Source organism: Myodes glareolus, chromosome 19, assembly GCF_982192425.1.
Source record: "Myodes glareolus chromosome 19, mMyoGla1.1, whole genome shotgun sequence".
NCBI lineage: Eukaryota > Metazoa > Chordata > Mammalia > Rodentia > Cricetidae > Myodes > Myodes glareolus.
The window spans coordinates 55,042,784-55,063,071 of NC_142044.1; the positions used below are offsets into that span (position 1 = coordinate 55,042,784).

Consider the following 20,288-nt stretch of genomic DNA (forward strand, 5'->3'; position numbering starts at 1 on the left):
TATTAGATTTTATTTTTTAAGTCAATCAATTTTCCCAATTTAGGCATAAAAACACAGGAAGGTAGCCTCGTTGTCTGTTTTATTATAGCTTGATTTTCCCAATGACTTGGGGCAGCAACAACATATTTTGGTTTTGTGGAATAGAAATGGGTCATTATATCCAAACATTAAGTCTTTAGAAGAAAAATCTCATGTATAAATTTGCATTTTAAAGTCCAGAAAGGGCACTTGGAATAATAGACTAAATTAGGAGACAAAATTGCGTTCTAATTGGGGTTCTCCTAGAAACATAGCCTGGCACAGACAGTACGTGGGCTCAGACCTCTGATTCGCCACTGAAGTAGTTAAACTCAACTCCAACATTCTGTCATCTCAGAACTGTATCTATTGAATTCTTGATGTTTAAAAGCAGCTCGGCCCTATTAAGAGTACCAATTACCCTTAGATTAGCTCTTATTCATTACATCTCAGCTACTGTTTGTAAACAGAGCAAAAGAGGAGACTGCCGAATCTGGGACAGGATCTGAATACCATGTGGCGACGCGCCCTGACTAATGGAAAAAGTGTGTTCTAAAGTGGAAAGCTGCGGAAAGCGTGGAAATCAATAGGAAATCTCAAGGTTTCATCTCAAAACGTGCTTTTAGAATGGGGCATTTTGCCATCAGATAAGAAAAGTAAAATAAATAAATAAATACAATCATGGAAAATAACAGGACTCTTCTTCAGAAATCAACTTTGCCATTCTTTTTGAAGCCCTGTACATCTCACAGAGCCGTCGTAAGGAGTGAAGACCCTACTCCTCCCAGTTACTTGCCGTGGAAATTTCTGTGTTTCTCTAGGCTTTCCCTCAAGTTTTCCCTTTATTCAGCACTGACATTTCTGCAAATCTCCTCTAAACATTATGAGAGATAGATGTGACTTTTTATTTGCCGTGCTACCTATGACTTAGGATTGTCTGGGTCGCCCCTTTGGGCTTTATTGAAGCATGCCAACCAAGAGGCTGCAGCAATAACATTTGCTCCTCCTGCTGCACCGTGATATATCGACATGTATATAACAATATGTTGTAAATTGAAATAAAATATGCATTTTTTCATAATTTATCAGCATTGCGACAGCACAGAGTAGGCAGCCTTATGAATAACACAGCGCACTTCAGCAGGCATTATGTACAGCAGGTGATGAACGCAGCCTCTCCCCTGGCATGCCAGGAGTCTTGTAACGCAGAATGCATTACTTCAGCCCCATGGAAATAAATCATTTTCGTATGGCAGTAGGCTCTGGCTAACTTTTACTCCGGGGCCTGAGAGAGCAGTGTGCCAGAAGGCCCTGGATGTTTTTCTGGAGTGTTTAGACTGGCTCCCGCTCCCCTGGGTAATGTTCTGAGTGAGCGATATGGTTAGGTAACAAGTGGCAGTATTTCTTAGGTATCGATAGAGGGATGTCTCCTGTTGTTTTATTGCCTGCCGTGGATGATTTTGTCCTAATTGGAGAGGTAGTTCTTCTTCATGTCTCTATTTACAATATGGCATGGCGTCTCCTTATAAAAAAAAAGGGGGGGGGGAGGGAGTCGGGCTGTGATCCGAAGCACCTGCTCTACATGCCACCCCTGATTTCTCAGCTCTTATCGCAGGGAGGAGAAATCAATGTGTCCTCACTGCCAGCTATCACCCTGAAAAATACAGGTGCCCTCCCAGCAACTGCTGGTCTGGAAGTCACAGTGGCCACCAGTTCGTGTGTTTGAACGGTGGGAAGCTGGCTTTATTAATAACAAGTCTCAATTAGCTCTACATGTATGATTTGAGGCAACATATTTGCATATCTTTGTTCTCCTACCAACGTCACCTACCGCAGAAACAACGATTTGGAACATATGTGGAAGGGGCCAGTTTTCGCTGCTTTGACTGAGCATGCACACCTGACTTTTGGCATGTAATCTCATCATGTGATACTTAACGAAGATCTGAGTCGAAATTATAAGAAACTTTTAATGGGAAATAACAGCTGTTGAAAAGAAGCCAAGGCAAATATTTCATTTTTGTCTGTATTTTCTTGGGTCCCAGCTGTGTGAATTAATTCTGAGGAAACACTTCAGCTGCTGATACCCAACACACTTGACCCAATTCTTCTCTGTTGACCTCAAGACTCATATATTAGGTTCACACTAATCCAAAACCACTAAAGGAAACAGTGATTTGATGTGTCTGCTGTCTTTCACTGAGGTCTAAATAACATGCTTTACAGCTAAAGCCCATTTGAAAACTTTGAATTTATGTTGTGTAGCGATTGTGCACGCCTTTAATCCCAGCACTCGGGAGGGAGGCAGAGGCAGGTGGCTCTCTGAGTTAGAGACCAGCCCGATCTACAGAGTGAGTTCCAGGACAGTCAGGGCTACCTAAAGAAACAGAGCAACAACAACAACAACAACAACAACAACAAAAACCAAACCAACCAAACAAACAAAAACAAAACACAAACGTTTGTACTTATTCGAGTCATAAGACTACAAAAATAGTGCATTGGAATCTGGGGTCTATTAACCTACATGAGATGGCCTTGACCCTCTCATACAAATGATAATGAACGTGCCCTAAAGAAGATTTAGACTGAACCGGGTGGTAACAACAGTCAGGTCCATCATCCCTTTGTGTCACCACAATATAGGTGCAGAGACAGCTAGAAGAAGCACATTGAGCCGTATGAAAATGCCCTTTTAGACCACGTCAAGTTCACTTTATTTGGAAGCAAAGAGGTCACTGGTACAGCTCACAGGCATGGTGTCCTTGTCCATTCCAGACCAAGTGGCTTTCCTGAACCAGCAGGTCCTCCAAGCAGCTTCCACAGAAGAGATGGCCACAGCCCCACAGGGGACTAGGAGAACATGGAAGCTTGGCTTTCAGCTTTGAAGACAGATGGCCCCTCTTTGCCTCCAGATGAGGGAGAGTGGATCCATCATAAAGTCCTCTCTCTTTGTGAATAGATCTAGAGAAGCGGGAGGAAAATCGACTTGGGATGGAAACTGAACCTCCTGTGATAGTTACAAAGGACCGAGACTCTGAAGGATGCCAGTACAGGGCCCAGGATTTTAATAGAACATTTTAACATTCAAAGACAATTTTTGGTCTAGATACTGGAGATGCCAAGTTAGCCACTCTGCGGTGTAGCCCTGTGAAATAGAGTTAAGTAGCTTACTGATTGTCTCATTTTCTGTTAAATTTCTTTTCCCCATTTAATTCAGGAAAACATAAAATATATAGAAAATCCTTTCACATAGATGTGTGAAAGAGCAACTTTATAGAATGTACCATCCTTTCTCATTTCTAGGAAAATAAAACCTGACCAGAGGAACTTGACACAGGCTTTCTTTTGCACTATAGCTTAGGGGGACATTGCCTGCCTTGGCAGGGAATCCTGGTGGCAGGAGCATCAGGAGGCTGGCCACATTGGATCCTTACTCAGGAACCCGAGAGCGATGGATGCTGCTTCTCAGCTCCCTGTATCCTTTCCAGGATCCAGGGCAAGGGCAGGGCCTCACATTTCAATGACCTCAATCTAGAACCTCCCTCCAGAAACGCTCAGAGGTTTGACTCCTAGGAAATTCTAAATCCTGTCGAGTTGAGACCTGACATGAACCTTCACAGGAAAACACTTCATACACCATCATTAGAGTGCACACGGAAATGTGGACACAAGAGCAAGCCTCTCAACCTGGGGAGACAGTTTAGTAGAATGACGTGTAAAATTCAGGCATGACATCACTACAGTTAAGGAAGCAGCAGGAATAACAACTGGAAATCTGATGTCTAAACCTGGGAGGGACAATTACTCCATATGTTTACCTGAACTCAGCAAAACAAATTTCCAAGGAGATTTCCTGTCATTCTTAAAAGTCTTTCATGGACTCACTATTCTTCTGGGCCTGGAATGGATACTTTTCAATCTTTAATTTTTGTTCATAAAACTTATATTCTCCAATTTAATATAAATCAGTCCACACCTTTCTACTTTTGCATATGCATGGTACTGGGAATGAATCAATTGTCTATGCTAGGCAAGCATGCTGTCACTGAACTATGACCCTAAGCCTTTTGTTAAAGGGTTGGTTTTATCTTGAGAGAGACTGTGCTGACTTGCCCACATTGACAGAGTCTCAATCTGTCATCCAAGCTGGCCTTGATCATGTTCCTCCTGAGCAGCAGGGACTACAGGACAGGCTTTTAATTCATTTCTTAAACAGTCTTAGGATTTCATGTTGTCTTTCTGTGCCTATTGGGCAAAGCATCAACTTAAATGAAAGAATAAAGAGTTTGTTTTCAAGAAATGAGATAGATTTTAATTGTGTCCGAGGTTGTACTTTCTTTCACATTCTCCGATTGATCCTGAGGACTATGAACAATGGTCCACTATGAGCAATGGAATTTACCTAACCTTGTCAAGATATCTGAATGTGTTGTCAAAGACAATCTGGAAAGGTCTTTCCCCATATTTAGCATGCAGACATCATTTTACTTGTGAACATCATGAACTAGGAGCATCATGGACAAAGACGAGCTGAACAATTTTCTCAGAAATGTCATCATTTGAAACACTTGTCAAGCGTGCATAAACCTGGGGCTTCTTTACAAGCACCATATGAACAGGGTGTGGTGGTGCATGCCTGTAATCCCAGCACTCAGCAGGGGAGATATGACAGCAGGAGATTAGGGCCATCCTAGGATATTTGAAATCCTGGCACAAAAACCAAGCAACCAGCAGTACTTCTGAAACGTGATGCTTAAGTGGCTGAACCAAGAATGTCACAGGCTTGCCTCATGTGCTGGGACTCAGTGAACATGGCAGTGCTTTTTGTATGCAACCAGAACTGGAGTTCTCACAGTCTACAGCTGTATACATCTGATGAGACCTTTTATCTCTATCAGCAACTCACCATCTGTACAATGGCAAGAAGTGTTCTCAGGTTTACCAGTAGATTTAGACATGCTTAACTTTTTCTTTATTTATGCTTTATTAAAGGATTTTTGATTTTGGGTCTTCCAAAGTCAAAGTAAGACTATATAGGTACCATGCATTGTTCTTCAGTACAATGTGGATATACCATGTTCATAGTTACTGAGAAATCTTGATCATATAAGCCTTGATTTTCATGCTATATGAACTCAGATCTAATTTTCTTTTTTTATAATTTATTTATTTATTGAAAATTTCCACCTCCTCCCCGCCTCCCTTTTCCTCCCCCTCCCTCCCTCCCCCTCCCTCTTTAGTCCTAAGAGCAGTCAGGGTTCCCTGCCCCATGGGAAGTCCAGGGTCCTCCCCCCTCCCTCCAGGTATATAAAGGTGAGCATCCAAACAAACCAGGCTCCCAGATCTAATTTTAATGCTGTATTAACTCATAATTTCTGAGCAGGTGTTGTGAAGGTTATGAAGGAAATGTGAAACCTGTGTCCACCCTGAAAAGGGCCTATGGGTAGACAGGCAGACGCTGCAATTATGCTTCTGTGAAGGCACCATTACATCTGTGATATTTGCAAGAAGGAACCATTACCTCAAACATGGTACCTTGCTGAAATTCAGCACAGGAAGCCTGCATAGTAAACAGGAGAGGAAGCCAAGACAAAGCCTGTAAGAAGTGCGCAGGCTAAAGAGGTCTTGTATTCATGTATGTAGTGTCTGGCAATCAAAACTAGCAGAGTAGCTCATCAGTAGGCAAGCAAGCATAGAAACAAAGCCCAGACACTGGAAGGTAACAAACATGTTAGTTCATTTTTTGGTGGCATTTTTGAGGTAGGGTTTCTCAATGTAACAACCCTCGCTGTCCTGGAACTTGCTTTGTAGACCAGGCTGACCTTGAACTCACGGAAATCTGCCTGCCTCTGAATCCCATGTCCTGGGATTAAAGCCATGCACCGCCACTGCCTGACAGGAAAGATGGTTCTCAGGCACCAAAGAGATGCTGTCCATAGTTGCAATGAGGAAGCTGTGGGCTACAGTACACAAAGAGGAACATGCAGGACAGTTGCCACTGAACAGATTCCAGAAACTCACATCCAAAGGTCCCAAACGTCTTCGCAAGGTGGAAAATACTTTCTAGAGTATGGTCTTTCTATTACACAATGTGTGAGGATCTGGGTCTCTGACACTGAAGAGCTATCTTGGGGCCATTTATTTCTAGCTTCCTATTGATGGAGTAGGAATCTGTAGGAAATGGGAAGAGGCAATGAAACGCTCTCTCCAACTATTTCACATCAAGGACCAGAAAAAGTATGTGTGACTTTCATTCACATATTATCATCCAGGTGCTAGCTGCACAGCCCTACTTACATACAAAATATCCAGGAAACGTCTTCCTGGTGGGTACACAGTTATCTACCTGCAGGTGTGTCAACAAGGTTCAACCATAGCCGTGGAAGTCTGGCTATTGTCTTCCCCATTCTCAGCTCCTACAGTTCTGTCTGACTCCTTTTGCTTCTGTTCTGGGATGGCTACACTGCCGGTGGCTTCTCTCCACTTAATTGGACATCATAAGAATAAATATCATGGCAAACTGCTAGGTATTTGGGTGTATTCTGTAGCATCTTTATATGCTCTCCCTCCTGTTTGGGGTAAGTAAACTATGAACACATGAACCCAGGGTGTTATAATCCATGTAGCAGAAGTAATTCATCTTGGCCAAAGGAAATCGCCCCGGAAATTACTAGGCGATATGGCATGGATTATTTAGTGGAATGGCTGAAGTTGTTTTCAGTAAAATGCAGTGTATGCTGTGTTCCCTGATCCCATTTGTCCTCTTAAAATTAATTTCTGGAGTGCTCCACAGTTACCTGTTTAATTATTCATTCTAGATGTCACAGAAAATGATGCAGTACTCCAAAACAAAGCCAATGAAACACGTTCCTAATGCTAACTATCAAAGCAGGGAAGCCTGATCATCACAAGCAAGCGAAAGCCTGCGTCTCTCTACATTGCTGCGCCATGCAATGAACATTGTTTGAATTAATTGGAGGGTGTTTACATAAATATGCTCAGGGTTTCTAATTCTCTCTCACTATAGTTTGTAACTAACCATATTTTGTGTTTTATGGGCAAGTGTTCAGCTTATTGTTTGATGGTCTGAAACTTCCACTCCTGTTTGTATGTGGTGCTGTGAAAGGGGCCGGGGCTTGAGCATCTCAGCCCTCAGCCAAGTCTGCCTCTAGCATATTTGCTGATCAGGTTTCTTGGCAGCTTAAAGACTACTCCCCAGGTGCAAAGCATACTTCACCAAGTGGCTTTGTATATGTAGCAAGTAGCTGTCAAATTAAATCTGTGTTTTTGAAACTTGTCTATTACAACTACAGCTGATTGTGTCTTTACGTATGTCAGAATTCTCTAGAGGAATATGTGTGTGTGTGTATAAATTTGCTATGTATTAAACAATTACATATTTGATATGTATTAAAAGGGGACTTTTTAAAATTTGCTTATATGATACGATCTGAGTAGCTCAACAATGGCTACCTCATCCCAAAGGCACTTAGAACCCAGTAGTCTATCTGTTTATGATACAAAAATAGATGTCTCTGTAGTCTCAGTATTGGATTAAAGGCCTCAAGGATTCCTTCAGAGCAGCTTGTAGTCTATCTATAATGGGAAACCAAATACGCAGGCGCTATGATCAGCAAAGGAATGCAGCAATGACAGCAGTATGATGGGTGAACTTGCCAGCAAGAGTGAAGAAAAACAAGCAGAAAGAAAAGCTTACTTCTGTGTCCTTTAATCTAGGCTGCCACCAGAAAGTGCTGTTCACATTGGAGAGGGTCTTGCCACATCAAATAATCTGATCAAGAAGGTCCCCACAGGAGTGTAATGAGTATTCCTTATCACACCAACAAGCTCTCAAATAATGACGTGGAGACTTCTTATTAATTATGAAAGCTTGACCTTAGCTTAGGCTTGCTTCTAACTAGCTCTTATAGCTAAATTAACCCATTTCTATTCACCTATGTGCAGTCACATAATTCATGGATTTTAACTCTCTTCCTACATGCCCTGCTTCCTGGAAACTCAGCCTTTGTTCTTCCCAGAGCTCTCTGTCCAGAAGTCCCACCTGTACCTCCTGCCTAGCTATTGGCCATTTCGTTTTTTATTAAGCCAATCACAGTGGCATATCTTTACATGGTATAATCAAATATCTCACAACACAGCAGTGCACCGTTGCTTGTATTTTAGGTGAATCCAGATCAATCCAGTCAAGATGAGAGCCAACTTTAGCCATCACCCTCTTAGAGTGATTATCTTCTATTGGTAATTTCAGGTGACTTATAAGTGGCAAAATTGATTTGCAAGATTAAAATATAAAACAGAATGAATTGCTATGACTTTATAAAGGCTGTTAAAGGAGAAAGAAAGTTTAGTTTAGGTATTTAACATTTAAAATGTTGTATCAAAGAGGGCAATTCTCATGTGGTTTCCACACTAAAATAGAGATTATTGAAATTAAGATTGTCTCCTTTCAAAGCTGAGCTGACAGTTAAAGCAGAGTCTCTGTACATTAAAATCAGGATAGGCAACAATATGCAACCTGGTTTATGTGCTGAAAGATTAAGTTGAGATCTTTCAGGGAAGAAAGAAATGTGAAAATAAAGGCAAGTTTAGGAGGCTAAATATCCTTTACATCATCCTGAAAGGGAAGAAATGAAAAAAAAAAGTGGGGGGTTGGAATTATGAGAAAATAAACCTTACAACAGCCAGAGACAGGGTCCTTAATCTAAACTCTTCCAGTACAGATAATGAGGTCATTAAAACAGGCACAACTCTCAGAAACGCCCACCTCCTGCAGCAGAGACAATGGGGCAAGCTTCCCAGACCTAGCCAGGCAAAGCTTCAGAAAGAATCAATACCCAACAGGCCTGCAGCTGCACTTCAAGTCAAGCTGGCCTCTGCCATGCTGTAGCTGGAGAGTCTGGCTCCTCCTCATCCCTCCTGGGAGGTTTCCTTGGAAGTGTGGCTCCCAGCGTGGCAAGCAGGAGAGACGAAAGCTTGAGATGTACAACGTGGTTCTCCCATGGAGCTCAACTACATGGAACTCCTAGATGGTCACTGATAAACTAGACCAAGTCAAGCAGAAAACAGAGCGAGAGGAAGACACAGACACAGTAGAAACTGACTCAGTTCAAAGCAAACACTGCTGAAAACTAACAGCCATTTAACAAAGAACACACAGACATAGATTTTTTTCTCTATAGGATAAAATAAGAGAAAATTTTAACACTTAGGAAACATTAGACATACATACACACACATGTATATAAAATGGTTCTGCTGAATTTTAAAAAATTGCATACTTTTAGCAGATCATAGAATGTCACAAAAGAAACCTGCTCATGCTACAAGAATTTTGAATTTTAAATAATACTGAGATAATTAGAACACACACAATAAACAAATAATAACCCCATTGTCTAGGCGACATGTCCCCTAGCTGTAGCTCTGGGCCTGGATGTTGACTTTGATTCGGTCTTCACTGCTCACTGTAGAGCTCCCTCTGAGTGCCGTGAGTGTTGGCCAGCCGCAGCACAGACCTAGGCCTGATTGCGGAAGCTCATTGCAAAACTTATTATGGTAACATTGATCTCTGAAACTATGCGTCTGTCTTGGACGGGGGTACCACTGTTTAAACAGGCCCAAGACGTTTAAGTTCCCTGGTGTGATTAGTTGGAAAGTACAATATAGTCCTCTTTAAGGGAGAAAAAAATAATTTTATTCCCCCTTATTCTCTAGCTACCCCAAGTTAAAAAAAAAGCCACCTCTCTAACAATTTTGCTCTTAAAATTATAAAAATAGAAAAAAATTATATAAAAATTTTGCTCTTAATTCTATATTTTAATACTATGTTTCAATGTTTTCTCTAATGTGAGATCCTTGAGACTTTTCAATTGTCTTATTTTTATAGCATGATAATGACTGTTAATGTAAAAAAACATCTTTGGACAAAGAAATATGTATTGATTTCACTACTGCATAGGGCAGGTTGAACAGTGACAATCCTGCATTGAGAGATTTCATAGACATACTATAGGCCATCTCTCATTTGATTCCTCCAAATCTGTCATTTAACCCTTAATTAAACTCCTATTGAGTTAAAAGGGAAACATAGCATTTCATTACAGTAATCCATGAAGAGACATGGGAACACAGTGGTGGGTAGTCACCAGTGAAGGAAGTGGTGAGTCCCCCACTGAAGGCTGAGTTCCAGCGAGACAGTGACATCCATGAAACCTCCCCAATATCCCCAATAACTTTACCACTGTCTGTCTACCTGTCTGAGCAGTGACAGCAACATTTTCTTGCCCAAATATATTTTTAATTTCAGTTGTCATTTTTACATTAAAGAAATCTAAAATAGAATAATTATAGAAAACAAAGTCAAGGATGTTTGCACAGAGGAAAACACTATAATTGATATACTGAGTAGAATTTCAAAATCTAAATTCAAAGACATTTTCCCAGTAACAGTTTATAGTCTACATATTCTTGTGCCTTCGCCTGTTCTACGACTTGTGCGTTATATATCCCATGTATTTTTTAAGTCAATTTGTTGCCTTGTGGTTTTATTCTATTTTATTTCATCTAATTGTATTTGGGACAGAGAGTCTCAATATAGTCATGGCTGTGTGTGGAACTATGTAGACCAGGCTTGCCTTGTATTCACAGAGATCCCACTGCCTCTACCTCCCAAGTGCTTTGATTAAAGGTGTATGCCACCCTCGCCAAATGCTTTGTGAATTTCTAAAAATATGTGTCAGGAATATTCATTTATTAGTCACGTTATAAGGACTGGGTGAGGAAGGCTGCCCCCTAGAACTGGAACGTAAATGAGATTGGATTTAAAGCCATGGAAGTGAGCTAGTCTCTCAGAAAATGAAACAACCACCAGATACAGCTGACATTTGACTTTCCAATGTCTATCAATGTAGATAGAATTTAGAGTTCGTGTTTCTAGTCTCAAGGAAAATACACTGGCTTCATGGAGGCTAATTCTTCCAGGACCCTCTGAGGTGGAGGTCAGTTCTCCCAGGACCCTCTGAGGTGGAGGTCAGTTCTCCCAGGACCCTCTGAATCCTCCTTTACTAAAAATTCTTAACCACTGTGATTATACATCCATTTGGCCTTCTTTTTCAGTTCCTATCACGCTACCACCCTTCCAGCTCTGTGCTCTATGGCAGCTTCCTGTGTCCCTCCCAAGATCTGTGAGCCATGTGGCCTTCGGTCACAGGATGGAGTTTGAATCTGAGATGTTCCACAAGGGCTTTTGTGGTGGCTTGAAGGATTAGTAAGCTTTTGATTAATGATCGGAACCAGTGGGCACTGTCCTAATCAATAGCTCAAGCAATCCATTGATCAAATTCTAATATGATAGCTTAACTAGGACTTATGTCCTGGTTGGGGGAAGTGAGTCACCAGAAAAGAGTCCTGTGAAGAAATACTTCATGGCCTCTTTTTCTCTATCTCTGTCTCTCTGCCTTTCATCTCTCCACATCTCTCTCTTGCTCTCCACTGTTCTCCTTCTCCTGTATGTCTTCCCACTACTCTCTCCCACCAGTGAACAGCCTCCAGTGTTTCAGCTACACCTCAGGCCGAAGGCAACAGGGTCAAGGGACCTTGGACTTGAAACTTCAGGAACCACGAAACCAAAGTAAATACACACATTTTAAAGGTGTCCTTTCAAGTGTTTGGCACAACAGTTAAAGGCTTGATCAATATGGTAGCATTACTGGGCAAAAAGAAAAACACCACCACTACCAACAATAACAGCAAATTTCAAATGGGTAAAGAATAAAGAGAGACAAAACTTTCTTCTGGCTGCTTTAGACATGATTGTCAAACTCTCTTGGAAACGGTCTTAGCTCTGGTGTTGTAGTGTTTTGGTGTTGTAGGGTAAGAGTTTGTGGTTGAGCCTCAAGTTTGCATGCTCTCCCCACACCTTCGTCGAGATTCAGATGCTATATTCTATTAAGCCACTGTGATTCGTAGCACCTTAGAACTGTCCTGTTGGGCATATGAGCAACTTGAGAACTTCATTTCATTTATTGGTTCTGACTTTAGATCCAAATGCATATTTCATTCCCTCAGAATATATTTGTTTTATAAGCCCCGAGGCTTAGATGATATCCTTATAATGTTTATTTTACACAGCATTCCTCAGAGTTTTCATAGGATAATTCTTAAAAAGAAAAACTTTCAGAGTAGTTGTTCAGGTGATCAATACATAATAAAGTTTTTATAATTCAATCATTTGAGAATTAACTATAAATAATACTACTATGTTTTCACATTTTCAAATTTCATTTCATATCTCCCTGTATTTCAAATAGCCAACAGCAAATAAAAGCCCTTTGAGACAAATGATGGATGTATATCTGTACAATTTGTATTGCTCATTTTTGTGAATCGATAAAATTTGGTGAGTATTAATATTATGTGATTATCAGTAACATAAATATCTTTCAATCTTAAACATATGTCACCATATAGAAATAGACTAAATACCTAAAGATCTTTAATTGTTTAAATATTTTCATCTCTGAGTATTTATACTTTTATTCAAAGAGTAGATTGATGCTTATTAATTTGTTTTCTTATGCTATATTTATAGAATATGTATTATTTACATGCACTATAAATACATTATGAAAATACTATGTGATAACAATGCTCCATTTGTTTCCATATAGCTCTTTTCAATGCTTTTAAAAAATATGCCTTATTGGATCTTTCTAAAACCTCTTAAGATATGCATACATGTGATTATGCAATTCATTTATTTTAAAAACAAAGACAGAGTGCCAGTAAGAGAGTGAAAGCCTAGTAGATTCAGTGCTAGAATTAACACAAGGCTTCCCTACATCTGAGCCTAGTTCTATTTCAAATGCAATATTCAACAGCAAGAATTTCAAAAGCTAAACATCTCTTAATAATTCCACTTGGGTTATGTATATAATTTTGTGTGAAGTGCTTCAATAAACCATCTGGTCTACCCTGAAATGCCCCAATTAAAATCAACCATATACTGGAAATATTTCATAATCTGTAGGTTTTATTTTTTCCCTTGTGTTCATTATCTTGTCTTTGAGAAATGGCCTCTAATAAAGATATTCATTTGGCCTCAGGATATGTGTGTATTAAGGAAATAAAAACCCCAAGAGTTCTCCCTATTATATCCATAAGCTATTTGTCAAACGTCCCCAGGGCCTTTCACACACACTGGTCAGTGACTTGCAGCAGTCACGACGGAATCTCCGCATAGTTTTGCAACGTAACTTCGTGAGCTTTCGAACTAACACATCTTTTAAGGCTTCCTTGCGCTTTATTGAAGACTTCAGGGAAAATAAATATGTCTCCCTGAACCAGAACTTGAAATGACAGTGGACTCAAGAGATCAGGGTTATCAAAATCAGAGTTCGATGTTATGGCTTCTGCTTACTTGCAGGACTGCAGCCAAGGTGAAGCTGTTGATGTTATTTTTACAGTATTGAATCGCGCGGAAGAAGAGTTCTTATCAGTGTGGCTTATTATTGTTTCACAGTTTAAATGTTGACCTTATTTTTTGATATCATCTCTGTCCTTTGAGTTCTTAGCTCATAGATGATTGCTGGACAGGCTCCTTGGCCTCCTTCACTTGCGTGATGATTAAGATTATTGCTCCGTTTGTTTCAAAAGAAAAATTATGAGAGGAAAACAGACATTACACCTATCAGAGACTGTTCCCAAGCACCCACTTGGAATAAAATCTCAGCATCTGATGATTTCCCTTTTTTCTTTTGTGCAGCAGTGGATAACTGTACCACTGTTCTGGTGAGGACTTCTTTTATAAGGGACAAGGGAACATGGCTGTGCAGAGATGTCACAGTTTCTGTAGAAGATGGGAGGATATGAACACTTAAGGCTGGCGTTCAGATAGAAATGGGGATTCAAGTCGAGCTGTTTACCGGGACAGTTCTAGTATTTACTGCACCTAATCAAGAAGTTTCTAAATTGTAACATGAATAAAAGAGAGAGCTAAGTATACAGGTGAACTCTCTGAATGATGGTTCTCAGGCATTTTCTCCCACAGTAGCACAACAAAGGGCGACAAAGCCGACACTAGAGGACAGATTTTTTAGCTATTAGGAGGCAGTTTACCACGTTTCATCTCTAAAAGCCGCTTAGTATTATCTTCCACCCTTGCTCAGCGTCTTTATTTTTGTTAATGTCCTTAAAATGTTCAGCACCAATCTGTGATACACTTTCTGTTAAAAAAAAGCATTCTCCTTCTCTTTTTAATTATAAAATGCACAGAATGTATGTTATGGGGTCATAAAAGCATGCATGTGCATGTATGTCTGATAGTGTATATGTGTGTGTTTGCATGAATACATGTGTGTATGTGTATGTGTGTTGAGGGTATATAAATATCTGCATTATGTATGTATGTATGTCATATCTTATTTGGAATACTCAGACTGACCATGATATTTCTTTGAAGAGGCCATTCATAGTAAAAAAAACTTGTGTATATTTTATATTTTACAAATGATCATGTATTTGTATATTAAAATAATAATGTTTACTTACCACTTTTTAAGATAGAATCATCTATTCCAAAAAATATTTGCTTTTGATTTTGTGGCTTCTTTTGTTTTTTATTAAACACTACAGACCTAAGTGCAAATTCCAGTTTTTAAACCCTGTTAACTTGTATTTTGAAGACAACTGTGGCCAGAGGCTGTTTACAAAAGAAATGTAGAGGACTGATGATGTAATATGTTTCAAGAGGCATGGTACTCAGAGTACCCCAGCCGAAACTGATATCACTCTTTGGTTGCTGCAGAATCGGGTGCCTAACTCAGAAAGAAATAAAATCTCTTTCAGTCCTGCTGACTTGAGCGCCATAGATTGTTAAGAAATTTTCTTTACATAATTAGTTCTTTTTATTCAGTCAGTATCACTACCTTGGCAAAATATTCTCCGCAGTTTTTTTTTATAATTCTTGTTTTGTCAAATTTCTTATTTTATGTTATTCCCAAATCTATAATGGTGACACCGGAGTAATAGTAGCACTGTATGTGTCTCATCAGTTCATTTGTATTGCATAGTGCAGCGGGATACTTCCAGTTTTTTGCAGGTGTAAAATTGAATGAGTAAATATTCTATTTGAAAATGATTTTTCCAGTTCTTGGGAAAGACGAAATCAAGATAACAACTGTCCCAAGAAATTAAACAGAACTATAATAAAAACAGAAAGAAAAACATAATGTTGAGAACATGAATGTAACGTCCCAGAATGATGCTGTGTTAGTCTTGGCCTGGTTGCCGTCATGGTCCAGACTAATGGACACAGATCAGCATATGTAGGCAGTCACGAACATCTAAAGCTACTGTTAATCCATAGCACTGGCCTCAGCATTCACAAAGGCTGTCAGCTGTGACTTGTAAACAGAAGAATCACCCATTGGAAGCCACACATTCATGGCAGGATCCAGTCTTCAGGGAGACCTCCACAGCAGTTACAGTGATTGCTGCAAGCCTTCCATTTTCATAGCACTGCCCTGCTGCCTAGTAAATCAGCAAAACCACCAGTCAGACCGTGCCCTTGGCAAAATAGAATGCAATGTGGCATAATTACAAAGGAAATGGTTGGAGAAAACTCTCCAGAGTCCTCTGAGCTCAGTGCCTCGGGGTAATTCCCGGCTAACCTCTGACTGGATCCCAGTCACGTAGATAGCTTCCTGCCTAGAGATCTCTTGCTGTTTTCACTATCTCAAAACCATATTCTAAAACTTTTGCATTTCCTTGTACAGCAAAGGTTACATATATTCAGTTATAAAACACTGTTTAAAATAAAAATACTGGAGACGTCGCCCGTTTTCTCTTGAAGCCCTTATGTAGCTAGTTTTCCCTAGGATCTGCTCCCATCAGTCATTGAGTACACTATTACTTCAATGGATATGGCTTTCATGAAGTTAATCACCATCCTGACGACTTAGAAATCATGCTGGCACTGACACTCCTTGGGTGTGGGAAAGGAAAGATGACTGCAGAACTGTGACCTGCTCCTGTTATACCTTGTGCCCACCAAAGTCACGGTGACATTCCCAAGGTCCAGTTTGTTGAGACTGCGTAAGATCCAAGGATGGGCCTGGAATTCCTGGTACAACTATGCTAGATCCTCATTAGCTCTCCTAGGAGCAGTTACAGAGGAACTTGACGGATGGTTCATCAAGGCAGACAATGCTTGATGAACCATCTAGTTGATTTTTATCTAGCTACTCACTATGAATAAGATGCAAACTCCGGGCTCAGAATTATCATACTTCCATATTAGGACCAGAAAGTACAGGCTTTTCCCTTTACATGATTAAGAAACTATCACAGAACCCAGAAGGTCATAGTTTAATGGATATATTGGAATTTACTGAGTAGAGGTAAGGAGGAGCTTCATGGGGGTGAAGTTTCAGATATAGACCTGGTGAAAGATTTAAAGGCATGTAATGCAAATGTCACATCCAGTTTCAGGGGGGTCCCTGAACATTTTACGTACAAGTACTATACACAGTCACTCAAATAACCATCAGACCAGAGTTTACATTCATTTCTCCCTCAAAAAAAATCTATGATTGTTTATGGAAAAGTTATGTTTCTCCCAGTTTCCATTAAGCCGCTTAAGAAGCTTTTTAACATTTCTTTCTCTGTTGTTTTCTTTCCACACTTCAATGTCTCAGCTACACTACACATATGTCCTGCACTGTGGCTTTCAGATGCACTGCCCCACACTGTAGCTCTTTGGAGCCATAGCCTTTGTAAAAGTTGAGCTCTTTTCATCATTTCCCCAAGGTCAGGTTGCTGTTCCCATGAAGATGGTATCTGTGTCACTGAGAAATCATGACACAGACAGTGTCAGAGAAGCTGTCCCTTTCTTAGTAACTTCAGTGACTAATGGATGAGAACAAGCAGACATCATTCTTGAAGAGAGTAGTAATTTCCATATGGAAAAGAGAAAAAGACAGAAATTCACGAAATCTTCCTCTTTGGCTGGAACAGTTTGGGAATGGTCTAGAAACTTCACAGGTACTTTGGCGAGCAGCCTGCTTCAGTGTTCTCAAAGGAGGAGATGGGGCAGAGTTGGCAGTGTAAGGATGGGCTTCGGAGGGAGACAAAAGCGGCAAGGGATGATAATCAGGAAGGCAGAGCTTGTTGAAGGCAAAGGAAGCAAAGAAATATGGCTGTGAAGAATTTAGGAGGCGAGGTTGGGGTGCTAAGCTATCATGTTGTAGACTGCGGTAGTTGGTTTCGTCAGGGTAGATATGAGGAGTAGCAGAAGCAATTCTGCAGTTTAGAAAGATCACTCAGCATTTTCTTTCCTATTCAGGTGACTAAGGAGAATTAAGGTTTTCTTCTTTATTTCCTGCTATGTACAACTGAACTCACACGAAACACAAATTGTTGTGTACCGCTAGACATCTGGAAAGATGCTGTAACTGTTCATGTTTGTGAGTGCAACAACACACTTGAAGCTTTGGAAACGAGAGCAAGGGAATGCAACTCAAAGTACCAGATGCCTTCAAGATTAAGCAGTCTCATGCATTTGGTATTTGATGAGGGCATTTCAACAATAGCATCATGGCAGGAGTATACAATACACAGAAAGCCTTGCATGCAAATCAATGCTTGTTCATTTATAACAACCCTGACTCAAGAGTTAGCTTACGGTTCTACAGGCTATGCTAATCCTCCTAAAGTCAAACGTCCAATAGCCTAACCAATTCCCACTGGCATGTACCCACAAAGTCTTCACAACACCTTTCCATAGCACTCTACCAGGTAAGAGACCCATGTAGACCATGTCCAAGCCATAGCTGTCACCAGTGGAATAGCACACGACTTTGCCTAGGCTCTCTCAGTTGCCCATGGTTTGTTTAGTTAGCTCGGGCTGCCATAACAAAATTCCATAGACTGATGGATGAAGCATAAACATCTCCCATAGTTCTGAAGAAAGGAAAGTCTGAGGTCACGGTGCCCGCAGAAGTCCTATCTGATAAAGACAGCTTCAGGGGTTTTCCTTCTGAGGAAATTTCCTTCTGAGGGCATTCATCCTGTCCCTAGGGCTCCCCACCCAGGGCCTCAGCTACATCCCAAAGGCCTACTTGGAGATGAGGCCTTCAACATAGGATGTTGGAGGAGCTATAAGCTCTAAGTGTTCTATACCAGGCCTTCCAAATCCCTATCCTTCTCTAAGGCAAAATATAATTTTCAAATGCTAGCTAGTCCACTCCGGTCAATCTGGATTTTTTATTTTTATTTTTATAGTTTCAGTAGTATGTTAGCAGGAAGAAAAAGGAATGTGAGAGCTTTTCACAGTAGCCTCAGCCATAACAACCACAGTTTATCTTTTTGCTTATTTTAATTAGTTTACAAAATAACAGATTCCTTAAGGCATTTTTGTATATTCTCCCATTCTCTCCCAATCCAGACTCTTCTCCTCCATTTCCCTGCCATACCCCTTTACCCATATGATGCCTCATTCCACTCTTATATACTGTGTTCTCGGCTAGGCCAAGAGTCTATATCAAGGCCAATTTCTTTAGCTGTAAACCTGTGAAAGCCATAGCTATGTGCTCTCAAAATGCAATCGTGACCCAGGTATGGGATAGACTTTTCATTCTCAAAAGTAAACATTAGAATGAAAACTGGGTGAGACTTAATAAATCAAATTTCATGAGGTCTTCAAGCTCAAAAATAGTCAACTTTAATGCAGTACTCAGAGTTTCATGCCAGATGAAATCACAATGTCACCTCCACTTTCAGTGAACCACACTCTCAAGAGTTGTTTTTCAGTGCCGCTCTGACTATATCATGGCTCTTAGTTGCAAGGTTCCCAGTTAGCATCTCATCAACTGCTTTGATTAAGGGCTTCCAAAGCAACAGAAAAAGAAATTCTGATGATCTACGTGTTCCTTTGGAGCCATTCCCCCTTTTCTTGAAGAATTGAGCGTGTTTGAAATCTGAGTGGTTTTATTATCCTGTTTTGCAGATGTAAGGAGTCTATCAACCATTTTCATTCTGTCCCATTTTCATGACCCTCAATTCAAACTATCAGTATTTCAAATGGGGTTGTTAAATAGGTCTGTGACTGACAAGCCTCCCATCTTCTTATGCAGTGGTACATTACTCACCAGCTTATTGGTCTCTCATGAACATCTTGTTTCGTTTTCTGTAGTATAGACAGGCTGAGCACTTTCTGAATTTTCAGGTCCTAAGTCCTTTTGTTGACAGTGACCTCTTCAATAAATTTCTCGCTTCTTGAATTTCATATAAGCCATCAAGAGGATGCAAGCCACTCCTTTGTCACTCAAGTGAGGAGCATCCTTATTAAATACTATCACCCTCATACTTACAAAATCACGATATTGCAAGGACAATGCAAAGTTCTTTCCCACCTAAGGCAGCAGTCTGAGCAGCAGTCTGTGTGAGGAGGCAGTCTGAGCACAGGATCATCCCTTTGACAACTTAGCATTGACAGGTAAGAACTCTAGTGCCTGGTTACTCTGCTTCTCTGATCCTTCAGCTTTCATGACTCCATCTGACTTGAGGATTTTATTATTAAGAACAATTAGACTTTTGCTGCAGTTCATCATCCCATGACTACACAACAGAGAATAAGAAAAGATAATCATGTTAATTCCTTTCTATGAACATACTTTCATCAATAATGAACCCCTCTCACTCACGGTGATGCTGGTTCATTTGTTCTGGCCTAGTGACTAATCACTTCTCTAGATTCCTCAACCTTTATCATTATTGAATTGGGTTGATTTCCTAATATATGATTTTTTAGAGAAAAACCAAAAGCATCTGTAATCAAAATGAAGTTTTAAAATATACTTAAAAATTGTTTGAATTGGGAATAACAAATAAGGTTAATGTCTAATATGCAAAAATATAATATATAAAAATAAGGAAAGTTAATCCAGTGACCCAGACTAGGATAAGTGAGAACGGAATAATAGTTAAAAAAAAAAACTTTGTTTTAAAATCTCTGGTGATGACGACAAGGAAATTACAATTAGCAAACTGACCTAAGAAAATGGAAAAGGAGAGAGTTGGGAGTGAAGAGAAAATGAAAATTCTTCAGTGTTTGAGAAGCAGACAGAAACTGGTGTGTGTGTGTGTGTGTGTGTGTGTGTGTAAAATGTTACTATGATTTGCATATTTTAAGTGGCCATTTATGAATTAAGCACAATAAGTGACAGTTTCACATATTAACAATATTTACA

The 20,288-nt window shown here is 40.0% G+C and overlaps 1 protein-coding gene across 1 annotated transcript in view; it reads left to right on the forward strand.

The window, feature by feature from the left end:
- Positions 1-20,288, forward strand: part of Pdzrn4 (PDZ domain containing ring finger 4) — a 362,449-nt gene that overhangs the window by 57,799 nt on the left and 284,362 nt on the right. The gene's annotated exons all lie outside the window — the stretch shown is intronic.